General features: G+C 47.2%; 1 non-coding gene across 1 annotated transcript; it reads left to right on the top strand.

The window, feature by feature from the left end:
• The first annotated feature begins 18,689 nt into the window (after nt 1-18,689).
• TRNAV-AAC (transfer RNA valine (anticodon AAC)) lies at nt 18,690-18,762 on the top strand. Its single transcript has one exon. It is a non-coding gene; the product is annotated as a tRNA-Val (tRNA).
• Nucleotides 18,763-19,344: the final 582 nt, after the last annotated feature.

The raw sequence follows: 19,344 nt of genomic DNA, 5'->3' as shown, positions 1-19,344 counted from the left end.
GCACCCAAGAAGGAATTCTCTGCAGTAACTCAGTTCCCATCCCATCCAACATCTCCCCGCAAACCATTGAGCAGACCTATCTGGTGGTAATCCAAGATCAATTGCCCAAATTAACGATCCTATCATAACATCCCCTCCATATACTTATCAAGCTTTGTCTTAAAGCCAGAAAAGTCTTTTGCCCCCACTACTTCCCTCGGAAGGCTGTTCCAGAACTTCACTCCCCTAATGGTTAGAAACCTTCGTCTAATTTCAAGTCTAAACTTCCTAATATCCAGTTTATACCCATTCATCCTCGTGCCTACATTAGTACTAAACTTAAATAATTCCTCTCCCTCCCTAACGTTAACCCCCTTGATATATTTATATAGAGCAAGCATATCCCCCCGCAGCCTTCTTCTGGCCAGGCTAAACAAGCCAAGCTCTTTGAGTCTCCTTTCATAAGGCAATTTTTCCATTCCTCGGATCATCCTAGTAGCCCGTCTCTGAACCTGTTCCAGTTTGAATTCATCCTTCTTGAACATGGGACACCAGAACTGCACACAGTATTCCAGATGGGGTCTCACCAACGCCTTATATAACGGTACTAACACCTCCTTATCCTTGCTGGAAATACCCCACCTGATGCATCCCAAAATCGCATTTGCTTTTTTAACAGCCGTATCACATTGGCGACTCATAGTCATCCTGCTATCAACCAATACCCCAAGGTCCTTCTCCTCCTCTGTCGCTTCCAACTGATGCGCCCCCAACGTATATCTAAAATTCTTATTATTAATTCCTAAGTGCATGACCTTGCACTTTTCACTATTGTATTTCATCCTATTTCTATCACTCCAGTTTACAAGGTGATTCAGATCTTCCTGAATAGTATCCCTGTCCTTCTCCATGTTAGCAATATCCCCCAGCTTGGTGTCATCCGCAAACTTTATTAGCACATTCCCGCTCTTTGTGCCAAGGTCATTAATAAAAAGGTTAAATAAGATCAGTCCCAAAACCGATCCTTGAGGGACTCCACTAGTGACCTCCTTCCAGTCTGACAGTTCACCTTTCAATACGACCCGCTGGAGTCTCCCCTTTAACCAGTTCCTTATCCACCTTACAACTTTCATATTCATCCCCATCTTTTCCAATTTAACTAACAGTTCACCATGCGGAACCGTGTCAAACGCCTTACTGAAATCGAGGTAAATTATATCTACCGCATTTCCTTTATCTAAGTAATCCGTCACCTTCTCAAAGAAGGAGATCAGATTGGTTTGACACGATCTACCTTTAGTAAATCCGTGTTGCAATTCGTCCCAATTACCATTGACCTCTATGTCCTTAACTACTTTCTCCCTTAAAATTTTTTCCAAGACCTTACATACTACAGATGTCAAGCTAACAGGCCTATAATTACCCGGATCACTTTTATTCCCTTTCTTAAAAATAGGAACTACATTAGCAATCCTCCAGTCATACGGCACAACCCCCGAGTTTATCGATTGCTTAAAAATTCTCACTAACGGGCTCGCAATTTCACGCACCAGTTCCTTTAATATCCTTGGATGGAGATTGTCCGGGCCCTCTGACTTTGTCCCATTGAGCTGTTCACGTACGGCCTCTACCTCAGTTGCGGTAATATCCACTTCCATATCCACATTCCCGTTTATCATCCCTCCATCATCGCTAGACTCCTCACTAGTCTTATTAAAAACTGAGGCAAAGTACTTGTTTAGATGTTGGGCCATGCCCAGGAATTCTTGCAGTTCAGCCAGGGACACACTTACACAATGGCACAGCAGTGTGTGTGTTGTGGAAGCTGGTCTGAGGGAACAATTGGAATTGATCACTCAGTGAGAACAGAACTGGAGTGTAATGAGCCACATCTCAAGCAAGTAGTTGTGGTTGAGTGGTTAAGGTGATGGGCTAGAAATCCATTGCGGTCTCCCTGAACAGGTTCAAATCCTGCCAACTACAGAGGAAGTTGTGGTTCTTCAGTTTCAACAGAGCTGGGTCTTGTCTCACTCTCAAGCTATATCTACAGTATTGGGCAATGTGGCTTTAAAGTGTTTCAATTAAACAGCTGTTGCATGTCCACACTATGCCCCTTGTGTCAACAGAGCACATCCAGGCTAGACTCTTGGATGGCCACAGAGAGCAGTGCATTGTGGGTAGCTGTGCACCTGGCTGCGGGTGCTTTGGGAAGGGTTTGCAAAGCCTCATGGGCTGGTACAGCATCACATGATGCAGGTTTCTCTATCCCATTGTTCCATGGGAATCCTACTAGATTGCCAGCTGCTTTTCAACTGCAATGTGCCTGGTGGGGTAGAGAGTGTGTTTGTGTGTGTGGGGAGAGGGATTGTGTGGGCACACTGTCTCTAAGTTCAGACAGCTGCTGCAAGCAACCAGTCCTGAGGCAGGGGGAAGGGGACAGCCCCAACATCAGCCACTGTTTCCCTCACTAGCTCAGCTCAGCACAGCAGCCTCTGTGACACACACACACTGCTGCCTGCTTAGCTCTGTGTCAGGGGTGCTGGAACAGGGGGTTAGAGGGCCATGGCCCCACCACTCTTTACTGGCTGTTAGGACAAATGATGGAGTGGGGGGAAGGGTGGAGTCTTGGGGGGAAAAGGCGTTCTGTGGGTGTGGCCTCGGGGGAGGGGTGATGTGAATGTGGGTCCCTGGGGAAGGGGTGTCATGGGAGCACCACAGTTCAGACAACAGTGCCCTTCCACGCACTGTAAGGAAGCTCCCGTCGCCCCTGCTCTGTGTTCGTGGCGCGGGAGAGAGCAGCGTTCCATGGAAGTGATTTGCTCCCCAGGGCTCCGGCAGGGGGGCTCAGGCAGCGATTTAAAGGGCCCGGGGCTCTGGCCTCTGCAGGGAGCCCTGGGTCCTTTAAATCACCAGCTTGGGGAAGCTGGGCTGGGCTAGCACAGCGTACCCGCTCTTGCCGGTACCCCATACCGGGCCGAACCGGCTTACTTTCACCTCTGAAAGGACCTCACCTGGATCAATAACTGGTTAAAAGCTAGGAAACAAAGGGTAGGACTAAATGGTCAGTTTTCAGGATGCAAACAGGTAACTAGTGGTGTCTGTACTGGGACTATTCAACATATTGATAAACGATCTGCTAAACAGCGAGGTGACAAATTTTGCAGATGATCCCAAACTACAGAGGATAGTTAAGTGCGAAGCAGCCTGTGAGGAGCTAAAAAGAGATTTCACAAAACTGGGTGAAAGGGCAACAAAATGGCAGATGAAATTCAATGTTGATAAATGCAAGGTGATGCACATTGGCAAACACAATCTCAACTCTACATATAAAACGATGGGATGTAAAATAGCTATTGCAACTCAAGTGAGAGATCTTGGAGTCACTGTGGATAGTTCTCTGCAAACATCCACTCAATGTGCAGCGGCCGGCAAAAAGCAGGGAAGGTGTCCCTGGTCTCTGTTTGCTGGGAGCGGGTGACAGGGATAGATCACTTGATGATTACCTGTTCTGTTCATTCCCTCTGGGGCACCTGGCTTTGGCCGCTATGGGAAGACAGGACACTGGGCAAAATGGACTCAGTCTGACCCAGTCTGCCTGCTCTTAAGTCCCTATGCTCCTTTCATACAGATGCCTGGGATTCTGCCTCACAATGTGTCCCTGAGGTCTCAGCCAAAATGCCCAGACTGGCAAACACTCTGGGCTCCTGAAGCCTCTGCCTCCCACCTAGTGCCTATGGCTCATGCCTGACCCTTGCTGCTGCTCCTTGCTGTAGAAGTGAAAGGAGCAGAGGCAGCGCAGGAGCCCTCTGGGAACGCAGATCTGAGGCTTTGGGAGAGACACATTGTCTAAGACATTGGAGCGCTGTAAACCATGCAGCCACCCCCTCAATCAGGGCCTATTCCAGCCCTGAGTCTGGGCTACCATGATCCCTCCCGCAGAGCAGGGTGCCCACAGATTACAGCCTGAAAATAGGCATGTGACACTAATTCCTGTTCTCCCTGGCAGGGTCTGACCTAGACCAAGTGGCATCCTAGGCAAGACGTGTCTTCGGTGCCCCCCCCATACGTTAAAATTTTAAGTATCTTATTTTTCATTGCATTTGTAGCTCAGTACATGATTTTGATGTACAATTTCGATGCATGATTTTCTCTGTCATATAAGATACTAAATTTGCAGGCTAGGTTCTGTAAACCTGTATTTAGTCATGCCATATATAAGCAAATAAAACAAATGCATTTTCTTTAAGCATATAGAAACTTTTTAATTTTAACGGTAACTGAAACGTACTAACATCTAGAAATGGAACTGTCACCAGCACAGGGCTGGCCAGGATTAAATAGTGTTACAGTAGGAGTCAGCGTTAGGATGTTAACCCCAGGCCTTTAGTTGAAAGGTGGCTTCTCTCACCTTTCCCCCATGAACTGAAGCGCAGCATTAAAGAGATCCAAAGATTGGCCAATGGCATTTTCAAGTGCTAAAACAGCAAGCGATGTCGCTCTCTCATTGGCCATCAGTGACTGAAGATGTGGTTTAATGAGCCAAAAAGAAACCTAGCAGCTGCTGAAGTAGTTCAGTTGGGAGCGTGCTAGACTAGCAGGCTATTCTATCCAGCTTTGTGCACAGGTGGGATATTTTCTGAAAGGTGCAGCAGTTCCTTTAACTGCCACGAGTCCCTCATTTCAGACTATGCAGCAGGAAAAGACAGTATGGGCTTCTGCACCGAGTTGGCCCACCTGACCTTTCATTCTTCTCTTGCTCTTTGTCAGCAAGGAGAAGAAAAAGAAGATCTCCCTCAAGCTGGAGTCACACGGGCGAGGTAAGGACGACTTTCTGAGTGCCGGCTCCAGTCCTCTGCTCTGCCAGCTGACCTATTGAAGGGCTGCCACCACTTTCTCTAGGTTTGTCCATCGGTCTGTGGCAGGGTGAGCAACAGCCAAGCAGATGGAGTTTTTGTAGTGTAGTGGTTATCACATTTGCCTAACATGCAAAAGGTCCCTGATTCAAATCCAGGCAGAAACATGCTGGTTTCCTTTTCCCAGATCCCCTTGCTGTTCAGGAAGGCTCTCCTCCTTCTGCCACTGGCCTGTCCCTGGGATAACTCCAACCCCTGCATGACAGAAGGTGCTGACAGCAGTAGAGAAAGCACCTTGGTGTCAGGTTGGAGAACCTAGAGGAGTTAGGCATGTTACCTTTCAGAGACTTGTGGCTTGGCCTCCTCTGCCCTTGGAGATTGGCAGGTGGACGCCAGCTCTTCCTGCTGGCCTTCTTTGCGTGACTTCCAAAAGAAGGAAGTGAGGCAGAAATGGGGCAAAAGAGGAAAGTCAAGCTGAGAAAGGCAGGGCATAAACTAAGCACATCATTGTGGCTAAGTGGGGTTAGCAGAGCACCACCATTCATTCTGCAAAGTCTGGAGAGGTGTGGTTGGCTGCTGGCAGGCAGAATCCTGTGTCTGCCTCTTGGCTTCCCAGGGATGGCTACTTGCAGCCCAGGAGAAGAAGGGGGGTTCTGGGTCAAAGGAAAACAAGCAAAGCTGAGTCCAAGTGGAGAATGGCTGCTCCTTTATGGCCAACCTGGGGGAATGACTGATGGTTTTAGAGGTGGAGGCTGGGCTGGCTGTGAGCAACTGGGATCCAGGAAACCCCCACCTGCCCTTCTGAGGGCCAAACCATGGAGGTGCGGTTGGCTGCTGGGAGATAGACCCCTGTGGCTGGCTGTTGGCATCCCAGGGATGGCTCCTTGCAGCCCAGGAGAAGCGGGGTTCTGGGGGGAAGGAAAATAAGTAATGACGAGGCTGAGTAGGCTCCTTTCTGGCCAAGATGGTGGGCTGTGGTGGCTCTGGGTGTTGCCTGTAAGCCATAAGTGGACTTGGTGCAGTGAAAACTGCTGCTCCATTCTGGCTGACCTGGGGGTGCCATGGACTACTTGGGAGTGGGGGCAGGGCCCTGGCTGTGAGCAAATGGGATCCAGGAAGCCCATCCTGCCCCTCCAGGGGCCGAGTCTTCTTCTTCTCTCCTGCCATGGGGACCCTGGCCTCAAGCCTGCCCAGCATGTGCTGTAGCTCGAGCATTAAGCCTTCCTGTGTGGCCTGTGCTGGAGCTGACCCTGTGCCCCTGTGGGGCACTGTTGGGGGAAATCCCGACTGCCGGTCACTTTGGGAGCTGTGCTGCCCGAGGTAAGCACCCCCCCTCCGACCACCTCCTGCACCCTTACCCCTGCCCCAGCACAGAGGCTCTCTGTGTCTTGAACAAGCACTGTCAAGGATTGGCCAAGAACTTCTGCTCTGTTTATGTGAAAGATACACAAAAAAGGAGCCCAGCGGACAAGTTTAATTCACAAGCACAAACTGGCTGGCCAAGCCAGGATCTCTCAGTTACTCAGAAGGCTCTTCAGCCAGCTCTTCCCAAAGACCAGTCTCTGGAGGCTTTTGTGACATGATGTACCTCAAAATAGCCCCCTGTAGCTCACATATTCATCATTCATATATGACTGTGATATGTCATACAAACAATTCCATGTCAGTTATCACATGAAAAGTCAAGATCTGCTGAAATCGGTTACTCTGTCCAAATATGTATAGCATGAGGGTGTATGAAGTTATGCATTTTGCTGTATGGTTGTTACTGAAATATGCTATAATTTTGCTAGTGACCCCTGCCAAGGAGGGAGTTCAACAACCATGAATCAGCAGAGGAATTGTAATTAAGGGATTTCCAATTCAATGACAGATGCCCAAACACAACACTGTGGGGACTGCTCAAGTCTATGAGTCAGTTGCACAAGACCACACCAGGAGGATTCCCCAACCTAGTGACTCAGCAGAGCCCACCCGGACACGTCTGGGCAAGTGTCTTCTAGACACTTGAACTAAGGATATAAAATAGGAGACTGTGGCATCATGTTTTTGCCTTTGTCCTCCCCCACCTATGTTGGAAGCAGCAGGAATCCTGAGAAAATGAAGGGGGGAATTCTATGTATTAAGGAGGGTAACATCCAGTGGGGTGAGAAAAATGCTTGACCTAACTACTGCCTAGTGTAATAAGGTGTAAAGTTTAGATTTTGCTGTGGTCATACAGTGCTTAGTGCTCTGCGTTGTGGCCCCAAGAGCCATGGATGCAAGTTGAGTTACGATGACCTTTTCCTTGTCTCCACATTTCTTAGGTGCCTCCTTCCAACACTGCTCAGAAAAAACGACTGGTTTCTTTTGGAAGTATTTGCATTGCAAGGCAGAGGCAGTCTTCTCTGTTTCCTCAGAAGATTGACCAGAAGATGGGAAGAGCAGACACATTTGGCAAGGCACCACTGGGTGCTGCATCTCTAACCTCCACTTTACCTGGCAGGTGAGTCAGCCAGCTTAGCCACGATGCCACTCTCTGGGACTTTTCTCCCAACTGCTCCATTTTTTATCAGTGACTATCTAAAGGAAGGTGACATGACATCTGCGTGTGGACATCCCCAGTGAATCACAAGGACGTGTGGCGCAGGCTCTCACGTTGCAGCTATTGCAGTCAAAGCAATCACCATGCTAATGCCAGTCACAGCAGCCTTTTCATCAACTTCAGGCTTGTGATTTGATTCTTTCCAATGCTTCTCTACAAAAAAGCCTTTTCCTTAGCAAGCAATGACTTGGCTACCAAGGGAGGTCTCTTCTGTTTCCTAGGAAGACACAGGAAAATGTGAGCAGAGGAGACAAAAGCCATACACGAAGGCAACACTGGGAGTTGAACCCAGGATCTCCTATTTAGGAGGCAGGTGCTTTAGCCAGCTAAGCCATGGTGCCTGCCTCAAGAAAGTGCTTGCAACTGTTCCATTTGATGGCCCAGGACAACATCTGCAAATTCTAAAGTACAGACATTCCACATTTCCCTCAAGACCTGCAGACCTTGAGGTGTCTGGCTCTCCGTGCACAGAAAGCCACAGCTGAGATGACAGAGGGCTTCTAACATGTGCTTGTCCCACCAGCCACTGTGATCATATAGCGGTTAGTGATCTGTGTTTCAGTCGCAGCAACCTCGGCTCAGTTCTCAGTCATGGTAACATTTCCACCAGCTCTAAACTTCTCATTTGCCATTTTCCAAGTGTGGGGAGGTGTCTGCCCACAACCAAGCAGGAGAAAGATTAAGGCAGCCTTGCAGAGGCTGCGCAGAACCCGACCTATCAGGAAAGGGCTTATTGGGAGAGCCAATCAGGAGAAGGCTTGCTGGAGCAGCCCATATATAAAGGGCTGCTCAGCACAGCAAGAGTTAGTCACTGCTTGGAATTTGAGGAGGGAGGTTTGGCTGGGGCTGGGGAAGGGGAAGGGTGGGCGGGCACCATGATCAGAGTAGTGCTGGGTGGGTAAGGGGAGCTTGAGTGACCTTCTGGCCGAATTCTGCCAGACTGAGGCCCTAATACAAAGGCGGAGGAAGGTGCTGGGGCTGTGGGGAAGTGGTCCAGGGAAACAGATGCAGGGTTGGACGTTCACGACTTTTGCCTCCGTAGTGGCTGACACGGGTGGCTACACCCTGGACTGCAGCCAGCGACTGAGGCAAGTGTCCGGGTAGAGAACAGCTGCCCCCGGGAATGGGGGAGAGAACTGAGTGGGGCACAGCCAGAGGGCTGTGTCCATAAGAGGACACTGAAGTCCTGAGAGCGCCATGGATCCTAATGATAAAACAGATGCAGCCAGATGCCACTAGTTGAAGGCGCACCGGTGAACCAGAACTTATTACCAGGATGGCCAGCAAGAGGCACCACAGCAATGAGGCATGCCCCATGGCACCAAGACTTAGCCGCAAGGAAGGCTCTCTCTGTCTTGAACAAGCACTTAGAAGGATTCTGCTGACAGGTCTTTTCTTTTATTGAAAAGAGATACAAAAAAGGAGCCAACAGACACACTAGGTTCAGCAAGGAAGAACTGGCAGGCCAAGCCAGGCTCTCCTGGTTAGTAGGAAGGCTCTTCAGCCAGCTCTTCCCAAAGATCACTATCCAGAGACCTTTTAACAGCCACTGCAGATGCTGACCACAAAACAGGCAAAGAGATGCCAAAATACAGTTCTCCACTGCCTGCTGCCATCACGCTACCAGGAGTTCTGTGCACAGAGAGGCCCCTGCTGAGGGGAAGAGGCCTTGTTAGAGACTCTTCTGACACCAGCCGTTCTCAAATAGTGTTTAGTGTTCTGTGTTGTGACTTCAGCATCCACAGATGCCAGTCCAGTTGGGGGACATTTTTCCTGTCTCCACATTTGTCTAGTGCCTCCTTTCAACACTTGTCACCAAAAAGACCTGTTTCTTTTGCAAGCAATGTAGAGCTAGGCAAAGGCAGTCTTCTCCATTTCCTCAAAAGATCACCAAGCTGTGAGGAGAGGACACACATTCAGCCAGGCTGGATCCTGAATCTTCTCTTTATTCAGCAGGTGTCCGAGAAAGACAGAAATCTACACCATGTAGAGGTCAAAAATAGGAGTTTATTACACACAGTGCTGGCGGAATGTCAGCTTGCTTATTAGGCTCAGAGACATTGTTAATTAATTAATTACAATAGAATATATAGATTTTTCACAAGCAGGGGAAAGTGACGGGGTAGGCAGTTCCACACCCCGGGATAAGTTTTGCAGCAAGACAAGATAAGCACATTAGCCAATAGTTAACAGATTACATAATGTCTCCACCCATGGTCTCAAGTTAGCAAGTTAACATTTCATTAATACTTTGATAAAATGTTGTTAGTATAAAATATCTATGTTGAATTCTGATTTGGGGTCCATAGGAATGGAGCAACTCCTTTGATTGTCCAACAGGTACATTCCTAGGGTTTAAAGTAAAGAAACAGTGAAAGTATATGGCAATAAAGATTTTCTGTGTGTGTAAAGGCAGGCATTGGTCCCTGGGAAGGGACGTGGAAGGATGACATATCTTATACTGACATATGACAACTTTTCATAAACTCAAGACTGGATCTCTGGGAAGAACGTCTCCCTACAGAAGAAACAAACACAATAGGAACAGGGATTCTTTGTTCAATCTGCATCTCTGAATAAGACACAATTCTTTAGTTCTTAGCTCCAACACCTAGCAATTTGCTGACCAGGCCTATCTTAGCAAGCAAGGCTTTCTGTTTACCCCAGCTTTCTCGTAGCTTATCACTATGTGCTAGGCCTCTGGTCCTTGACCATACTCTGGACTTTGAGTCTGGAAAAGAGCTGGCACAATCCATGCACCAGGTTGCTACATAAAGAGCAAATAGATTTTTAATCCTTCACATGAAGTAATGGCAAAGCTCTTGGTTCAGGCCTGTAGCAGCTATGGAATAAACTGCAGGTTCAAATCAAGTCTCTGGAGTCCATCCACAACTGGGATGGGGCATTCAGTCCTTTGTACAGAGCTGAAGCTTGTTTGTAGCAAAGTCCCTCCAGAGGTATGAAGCAGGACTGAAGACAAGATGGAGATAAGGCATCAGCCTTTTATAGTCTCTTGCCATGTGGTCTTTGCTTTCTTTGTCCCAAGGACACTCTATCCAGCACGTGGCATAGAAAAACCTTTGAGTTCTGTCCACAGGCAGGTCCCTGCATACCTTGATGAGTCACAAGGTGTATCTGCCTTCTCTCAATGGGTCGATTGTATAACTGATGGTCCTTAGTGGGCCATCAAGCAGGCTAGGCAGAACTGACACCAACTTGTCTTGAGTGTTCCCCAGAAGCAGAGCAAGAGTTTGAAATATGGACAGCATAGAACCAATATTCATAACGTCAACTACAAAAATGATAGACATCTAGAGATAGCATCATTATAATCAGTCAATCAGAACCTCTTCACAGACCCCTTACGTGGCAACTTTTCTATAATATTGGCTGCAAATATAGAACAGTGGTCGCAATGGTGATCTATACAGTTACAGATTAAGTCATTAATGTCACAGGAGGTGACATGGTATCAGTGAGACTGATATTGGAACGCTGCCTCCAGTTCTGGTCTCCTCGGTTGAAAAAGATGATGTGAAATTGGAGCTGGGGCAGCAAAAAGCCACCAAATGTTCTGAGGGCTGGAGAAAAATGCCTTCTAGTAAGCTATTGAAAGAGCTCAGTCTGTTTAGCTTATCAAAAGAAGATTGAAAGGTGACTTCACTGAAGTGTTGAAGGGCCTTAATGGAGAGAAAATATTGGGTGTTAGAGGGCTTTTTAATTGAGCAGAGAAAGGCATAACAAGACCCAAAGGCTGGAAGGTAAAAAGAGACAAATTCATATTACAACTAAGGCACAAATATTCAACAGCGAGGATGATTCACCACAGGAACAGGCTACCAAGGAAAGTGGTGGATTTGCCATCTCCTGATGTCATTTAATGAAGACTAGATGCCTTTCTGGAATGTGTTTGCCTCCAAAGTAGCTCTTTTGTCATACAGGAGGCCTGCGATATGCAGGGGGTCAGATTAGAACCTCTAATGGTCTCTTCTGGCCATAAAGTCGACTAATTTCTGAAAAACTGAGTGTAGCATTGGCAGCAGTGTCTGATATTTTCCTGTCTAGCCGGCTTGCTTCCTAGAACGAACGCTCCTTGAGTGGGGTGATCCACAGGGAGTAGCTTAAACCTGCAAAGAGCCTGGCCAGGGGCATGACATTAACACAGCAAGGGAGGGGTGTGGCAGTGACATCACAAAGGCCTTTTTCAGCACCTCAGACTATCGGTCAAAGGTGGTGGGGAGGTGGTGACCTCACAGAGAGATGCTGACATCATCCAGGCAGAGCAGACACGAGGGGCCAGGGAAACCTCAGAGACCCCTGTGGCTTTGCTTCAGCAAGTCTCTTTCTCCAGGTCTCCTTGAGGACTGACAGAGTATTCGGGTTCACGGATGTGAGTGCCAGGAGGAACCTCTTTCGAGTTTTCTCCTTCCCTTGTAGTGATTTTACGAGAAAACAGTCATCCCTGTTTAGAAGGCAAGAGCCTCCTGGAGGTCTGAAACCTGTTCAGTCTGATCCATCTTGTGAGAGTTGAATTCTAGGCATTGAAAACACGAGCTTAAGGAGGCAGAATTTTATTGCGCACCTGGGATTTTGTCCCTTCGAATCACTGGGGACATTAGGGTTTGTCCTTTTTGTTTCACCTTTCCCTCCATCCATCCCTCCCTCCTTTCTCTTTGTCTCTTGCTTCTTTTGTCCTTTCTCCTGTTCCCCTCCCAACACCAGTGTGTGTGTGTGTGTGTGTGTGTGTGTGTGTGTGTGTGTGTGTGTGTGTTGCAGGGGAGTGCTCTGCAGCTCCCACTGTGGGTGGTCCATCCAAAACTGTGGGGCTGAAATAGTGCTCTGACAGTGATCCCCACTGGTGACCTGGCCCATCCTTTGTGCTCTCTGGTGAGAACCCTCAGCCTTCCCTCCTCAGGCTCTACCCTGATTGTCAGGGAGGAGACTCAGGTCCTTGTTGTTCTCTTTTAAGATCAAGGAAATAAGTCAGAACCAGTTCTATGTTTGACAAATTTTGCTGCTTCTCTGCATTAATTGTCTCTGAGCAGTTCATGATTCTGAGCAGTTCATTGCAGTTCTCCTCAAATACTTGCTGAATAATTACTGTGCACAGTTGTTGGTCTGGAGCTCATCTGAGAGCACTTTATTCAGGTCATTCAATGTCTGAAATTCAAGTTCCAATGGTTAGTTTGAAAATCAGGGCTCTTGGGTCCAATTCCCAACTCTGCCACTGACTTGCTGTGTGACATAAGACAAGTCCATTCTCCTTTTTCAGCCTTACCTTCTCCCTTTTTCAAGTAGAGATAATAATGATCTGCTCCTACCTACCTCACAGTGGGCGGAGGATGGGGATCCATTTGAGAGTGTCACTCGGAGTAGGGCATAGTATGAGGTGTCCTATCACGTTTACTCAGAGCAGATTAACACATAATAGAATAGCTGAAATAGTCTATTTGATTTGTATGTTTTTATTTTGAAATTGTTAAGAGCAGCAATGACTTAGCTCAGACTGAAGCATCTTATCTAATGTTTGAGATCTAAGTGTCTCCTCTTGTGTGCGACAAGACAATTTAACACACTGTGACAGACAGGAGATGCTTTTGTTTTGCAACAAAATATTTTAGCAAAGAACTTTTATCCCACTTGTTATGATTTCGAGAAACAAACTGGTTTAGTCTGAATGGGATTTTCTGACAGAAACAGTTGGAATGACATTTCCCCACCATCTTGATTCCTGGGCTCTATCCCTGCCTCTGGGGGGTTTGTTGTCCATTAGAACAGGAGTTGGAACTGGTGGCTTTTCTTTATGGCTCTGCCACCGCTTTGCTTTGTAGGCCCTTGGGTAAGTCACTTCCCTTCTCTGGACCTCAGGCTCCCCTCATCTGTCCAATGGGAACAGGGGCAGTTCTTGAACTCTGGGTGGTTGTGAGCCTGAGTGAGATAAGGGGCGTTAAAGCCCTCTGTGAAGGAGAAAAGGGAACTTCTCAGTGACTGGGGTTCCTCTCTGTATGGCCCCAATGGGGAAGGAAAGAGATCGTGTGGGGGAGAAGACAGGCAGAAAGGGTAAAATGGGGCTAAACCAGAAATGAGGAGATTTTCTTCCTGTTAAAATATCCTGGAGTCTCATGGCTGAAAAGTCGCATCTTCAGTTAGGTATGAACCAGCAGCCTTGCAATTACCAGGCAAAGGTGTGAACCACAGAGACTGATAATTGCCTGCTTCCCAGCTTTGCCTAAGAAGCAACTGCAGTGGTGCTACTGGTTAGTGCAAAAGGGGCTACTGCTGGGCTTATGAGTTCAAACCTTACCTTAAATACTGGTTTCTATTACCCCTGTAGCTTCCCCAACTTGTATTGCCCAATTCACATGGAAAGTACCTTACTAGGAAAAGGAGAATAAGTTCTGAAATGTGGAAGCTGATGCTCAGCTTGGAAATATCCACCCTCTGCTGCCATGAATTCCAGTAGATTGTTCACTGTCAGGGAAAATTGATCTATTAGTTGCCAGGAAAGGTGTCTGGGCACCATATCCCCCTGTTTCTTCCAGTGCACTCCTGGCTCGGTCACGGCTGCAGAAGGATTCTATATGCATTGAGTCTAAATCTTTTCCAAACCTTCTTAGCACAGTTGGTAGTGTCTCAGTCTCATACTCTGAAGGCTTTGAGTGCAAACCTCTCAGAAGACAATGGTTTTTGCTCCCTGCTTCAAATTTTCTAAAGGAAATCAGAGAAAAGAGACTACAGGAGAGTGTTTTCTAGACACCTTCGCATCCATGTAACACACACACACTCAGAATCTTCTAAGGCATTAACTTTTCCTTCTCTATAGAGTTTGTATTCTCCATAGAGCAAAATATATCAAAAACATGCAAGTCTGAACCTAATACAATATGAAACTCAATACAGATAAAATCTCACCCTCAGACATCTTCCAATAAGCTTCTTTTGCAGACTAGGCTTATTTCTAGTCTGGGCCCAATCTTTTCACCTGGCGTAATCCTTGTTCCAGCTCAGGTGGTAGCTAGGGGATTTCTTATGACTGCAGCCACCTTTCTTCTGTTCTACCCCCTTATATAACTTTGGTACAAGGCAGGAATCTTTTGCCTCTCTCCTGGGGAAAAGCCCCAGGTTTAAGATGGATTCCTGTACCAGGTGACATGCTCACATGTCCTGTGAGACCCCAAGCCTTCATTTTTCCTGGCCTGACTCACAGATGGTGCAGGACAGAGCCATGTACACTCAATTGTCCTGGTTAATGGGAGCCATCAAGAGTCCAAACCACTATTAGTGGCCCACACTTTGCATCATTACAACAAGACCTCAGAGTTATTGTTCATATTTCTAGTTTCAGATACAAGAATGATCGGTTCATACACATACGATGAACACACACAGTCGATTATAAACATTGTAATGCTACCTTACATGCAGAAAGCATATTCCAGTTACATTATATTCACACTCATTAGCATATTTTAATAAAATCATATGGAGTGCAACGTCATAGCAGGGAAAGGGTTTTACTGCAGCACCTGGGAGCAGTTGAGTTTCATGTTCAGGCTGTGGTATGAGTTTCTCCAGGTTTCTCGTAAGCACACAGGGCCCTTAGCAGGTGCTCTCGATACAGGAATGGCCCAGACATGATAAAGTGATGGGAATTGCGTTTTCCTTTTTAATTTTTGTATTTCCAATGACATTTCTGTTTGTGATTTCGTTTTGCTTTGTATAACTGTGTTTTCTCCTGGATTTGCTATTTAACTAAAAAAAGAATAAGGCCTCAGGGGGCCAGATGGAGGAGCAGGCTGGGGCTAGGACTGCTAAGAGAGTGAAAGCATCAGGTTTTCTGTATTGTTTTCTGCCCTCATTTTCTGAGCAGTTTCTTTTCAGCATCAAATTTGCTCAGTTGGTAGAGCATCAGACTTTTAATCTGAGGGTCCAGGGTTCAAGTCCCTGGTCAGGTAGAAGGACAATTCCCCAAGATTTTCAGAAGGCATCTCTTGAGGACTCTCTTTGACTTCAGTTTTTCCTTTTCAGAACTTGGCCTTTCCTAGGAAGGGCTCTTTACTGCTTGGGACTGAAAGTGCTACTTCCTCACCTGTCCACTGGCATTACAGTCTGGAGGAAGAAAGGCCTCTGGGCCTGTAACAAAGTGCTGTGTGCTGATTTTTTGAGCAAAGGTAGGGCTGGCCAGAAAGGCATATTCCCACTGGGTATTCCCTGAGAGAAAAAATTGTCCCCACAGAGTCTTTCATGCCAGAAGTCAAACTGTCTTGGCTGGTCCCATGGTGTAAGGGCTGGTATTCAGAGCTGTGAATCTTGAAATCAAAGTTCAAGCCCCTGTAGAATTGTGGGGTCCTTTCATTGCCAGCTAATTATTCTGGGATTTCCGAAGCTTCCTCTTGCTCTCTTCAATGACATGGTAGCCTGTCTCTTGCCTGCTAGCTGTTGTGACTCGCACAAGAGGGCATGTTTGATCCCAAAGCAAGGCCCTCCCTTAGGCTCAGTCTGAATAGAGGTCAATGTAGCACTGCATGAGACAGGTCAATTTTATTTTGCTTTGTATAACTGTGTTTTCTCCTGGATCTGATATTTAACTAAAAAAAGAAGAATGTCTCTGGGTGCCACATGGAGAAGCAAGATGGGCCTAGGGCTGCTAAAGAAGCAAGAGTAGCAAATTTTCTGCCCTCTTTTTCTTGACTACTTTCTCTTCTGCATCAAACTTGCCATTTTGGTGTATGAGCCTGGCTATCTCAGTTGGTAGAGCATCGGACTTTTAATCTGATGGTCCAGGGTTCAAATTCCTGGTCAAGTATAAAGGGAGCATTTCCCCATATGGTACTGCTCCAACAACTGAAAAAGGTGTCTCCTTGGGATGTTATTTCACAACAGTCACTTTTCCTCCAGGACTTGGTCTTTCCTAGAAAGGGCCATGTCCTGCGTAGGATGGAAGAGGCAATTTCCTCACATGGCCACTGGCCTCTCATTCTGGATTAAGAAAGGCCTCTGGGAGTTGCAGCAAACTGTTACATGCCAACTTGGTGAGTAAATGCAGGGCTGCGCCCGCAGGGTCATCCACACCAGAACTCAGCAGAGATCTGGAGGTTCCCTATTGGTCCCATGGTGTAAGAGCAGCCCTCAGGACTTTGAATCCTGCAATCTGAGTTGAAGTCTCAGTAGGATCTGAGGACAATTCCTGTGCGACCTAATCCTGCTGGGTCTTCCAAGGCTCTGTCTTGCTCTCTCAAATGATATGAAAGCCTGCCTTTTGCCTGCTAGCTGTTGTGACTTGAGCACAAGAGGGGATGTTTGATCCAGAAGGCTGGTCGTGCTTGGAGTCCTGTAGGTAGGGATGGGAGCTCCATTTCCTCTGAGTCCTGAAGCTGGGCTGCAGCCTGGCCTAGGAGGCAGCCCTATTGGTTGACCAACTGGCCCAAAGTCACTTGGGCGGTGTTGGTGTTCCCCAGGAATGCTGAAAGGCCTAAGGGAGGGAGGCTTAACACTCCTCCCTATCAGTCAGGGTGGAAGAGGAGGGCTGCAAGAGTGGGTAGGTTGATGAGCTGGGCCTTCTAGCATTTAGTTGGGTACATGGTGAGGAACGCAAACTGGGAGAAGCAGTTGCTGGCCTGTGAGGAGTGGCTCAGCCGGTGGCATAAGTAGACCTTGTAATTACCTACAAAGCTGTGATGCTGAAGACCTATCTTTCGTCTACAGAGAATTTCCTCAGCCATGTATTTCCCCCTGCTCCATGAGTACTGCTGAGGCTGAACATGATGACCTTCCACTTCTTGTGGGGCAATAGGATATCCCTACCTAGACAGGAGACGTGTAGCTTTTCTGCCATATTAGAAGAGAGGTTGGGCCTGGTGGGCTTTGAAGTCTTTTATGGCTTTACTTTTTTGTTTTTACATTTTCAGTGGGTGGCTCCCAAGCAAGAGTTGACTCACCTGATCTTTCTTTCTTCTCCTGCTCTTTCTCAGCAAGGGGAAGAAAAAGAAGCTCTCCTTCAAGCTGGAGTCAGAAGGACAACATAAGGATGACTTCCTGAGTTCCGGCTCCAGTCCTTTGCTCTGCCAGCTGACCCATCGAAGGGCTGCCATCACTTTTTCCAGGTTCGCCCATCGGTGTGTTCAGAATGGAGAGGGGTGACTAGTGGTGTTCCCCAATGGTGAGTCCTAGGACCAATCCTATTCAACTTAGTCATAAATGATCTGGAGAAAGGGGTAAAAAGTGAGGTGGCAAAGTTTGCAGATGATACTAAACTGCTCAAGATAGTTAAGACCAAAGCAGACTGTGAAAGATTTTCAAAGAGACCTCACAAAACTAAGTGATTGAGCAAAAAAATGGCAAATGAGATGTAATGTGGATAAATGTAAAGTAATGCACATTGGGAAAAATAACCCCAACTATACATACAATATGATGGGGGCTAATTTAGTTACAGTTAATCAGGAAAGATATCTTGGAGTCGTCGTGGATAGTTCTCTGAAGACGACCATGCAGTGTTCAGCAGCAGTCAAAAAAGCAAACAGGATGTTAGGAATCATTTAAAAAGGGAATAGAGAATAAGACAGAGAATATTTGCCCTTATATAAATCCATGGAACACCCACATCTTGAATACTGCGTATAGATGTGGTCTCCTCATTTCAAAAAAGATATACTGGCACTAGAAAAGGTTCAGAGAAGGGCAACTAAAATGATTAGGGTTTGGAATGGGTCCCATATGAGGAGAGATTAAAGAGACTAGGACTTTACATTTTTGAAAAGAGGAGACTAAGGGGGGATATGATAAAGGTATATAAAATCATGAATGATGAGGAGAAAGTGAATAAGGAAAAATTATTTACTTGTTCCCATAATATAAGAACTAGGGGCCACCAAATGAAATTAATGCACAGCAGGTTTTAAACAAATAAAAGGAAGTTCTTCTTCACACAGTGCACAGTCAACATGTTGAACTCCTTGCCTGAGGAGGTTATGAAGGCTAGGACTATAAGAGGGTTTAAAAGAGAACTAGATAAATTAATGGAAGTTAAGTCATGAATGGCTATTAGCCAGGATGGGTAAGGAATGGTGTCCCTAGCCTCTGCTTGTCAGAGGATGGAGATGGATGGCAGGAGAGAGATCACTTGATCATTGCCTGTTAGGTTCACGCCCTCTGGGGCACCTGGCATTGGCCACTGTTGGCAGACAGGACACTGGGCTGGATGGACCTTTGGTCTGACCCAGTATAGCCATTCTTATACTCTTATGAAGGGAGGGGCAGAGTCCTCTGACAGAGTTTCTGTAGTGTAGTGGTTATCACGTTTGCCTAACACGCAAAAGGTCCCTGGTTCAAAACCAGGCAGAAACAAAATTGCTTAGTTTTCCCAGCTTCCCTGGCTGTCTAGCAAAGTTCCTACTGCTGCCACTGGCATTTACCTGTGATAAACCCAACCCCTGCAGGACAGAGGCTGGGGAAATGAGCTGAGAAAGAGCCTTGGCATCAGCAGAGGAAAGCTAGAGGATCTGGGTCAGTCACCTCTTGGAGCCTTGTGGCTTGGTCTCCTCTGCCCTGGGAGGCTGGCTGGTGGAGACCAGCTCTTCCTGCTGGCCTCCTTTGTGTGACTTGCCAAAGGAGGAAGTGAGGCAAGAATGGGGCAAAAGAGGAAAGTCGAGCTGAGGAAGGCAGGGCAGAAGCTAAGCCCCTCAGTGCGGCTAAGTGGGGTTAGTAGAGCGCCACCATTCATTCTGCAAAGTCTGGGGAGGTGCAGTTGGCTGCTGGCAGGTAGGATCCTGTGCCTGCCTCGTGGCTTCCCAAGGATGGCTACTTGCAACCCAGGAGAGGAAGGATGGTTCTGGGTGAAAGGAAGACAAGCAAAGCTCTGGGAGGAAATTTGGGTGTGGGGTGCGGGCTTTCTGCTTGGGGGTTGGGGTGCAGGAGGGGGTGGTGCTT

Source organism: Gopherus flavomarginatus, chromosome 11, assembly GCF_025201925.1.
Source record: "Gopherus flavomarginatus isolate rGopFla2 chromosome 11, rGopFla2.mat.asm, whole genome shotgun sequence".
Lineage (NCBI taxonomy): Eukaryota > Metazoa > Chordata > Testudines > Testudinidae > Gopherus > Gopherus flavomarginatus.
The sequence above is the reverse complement of the archived record's forward strand: the minus strand, read 5'-3'. Positions and strand labels throughout refer to the sequence as shown.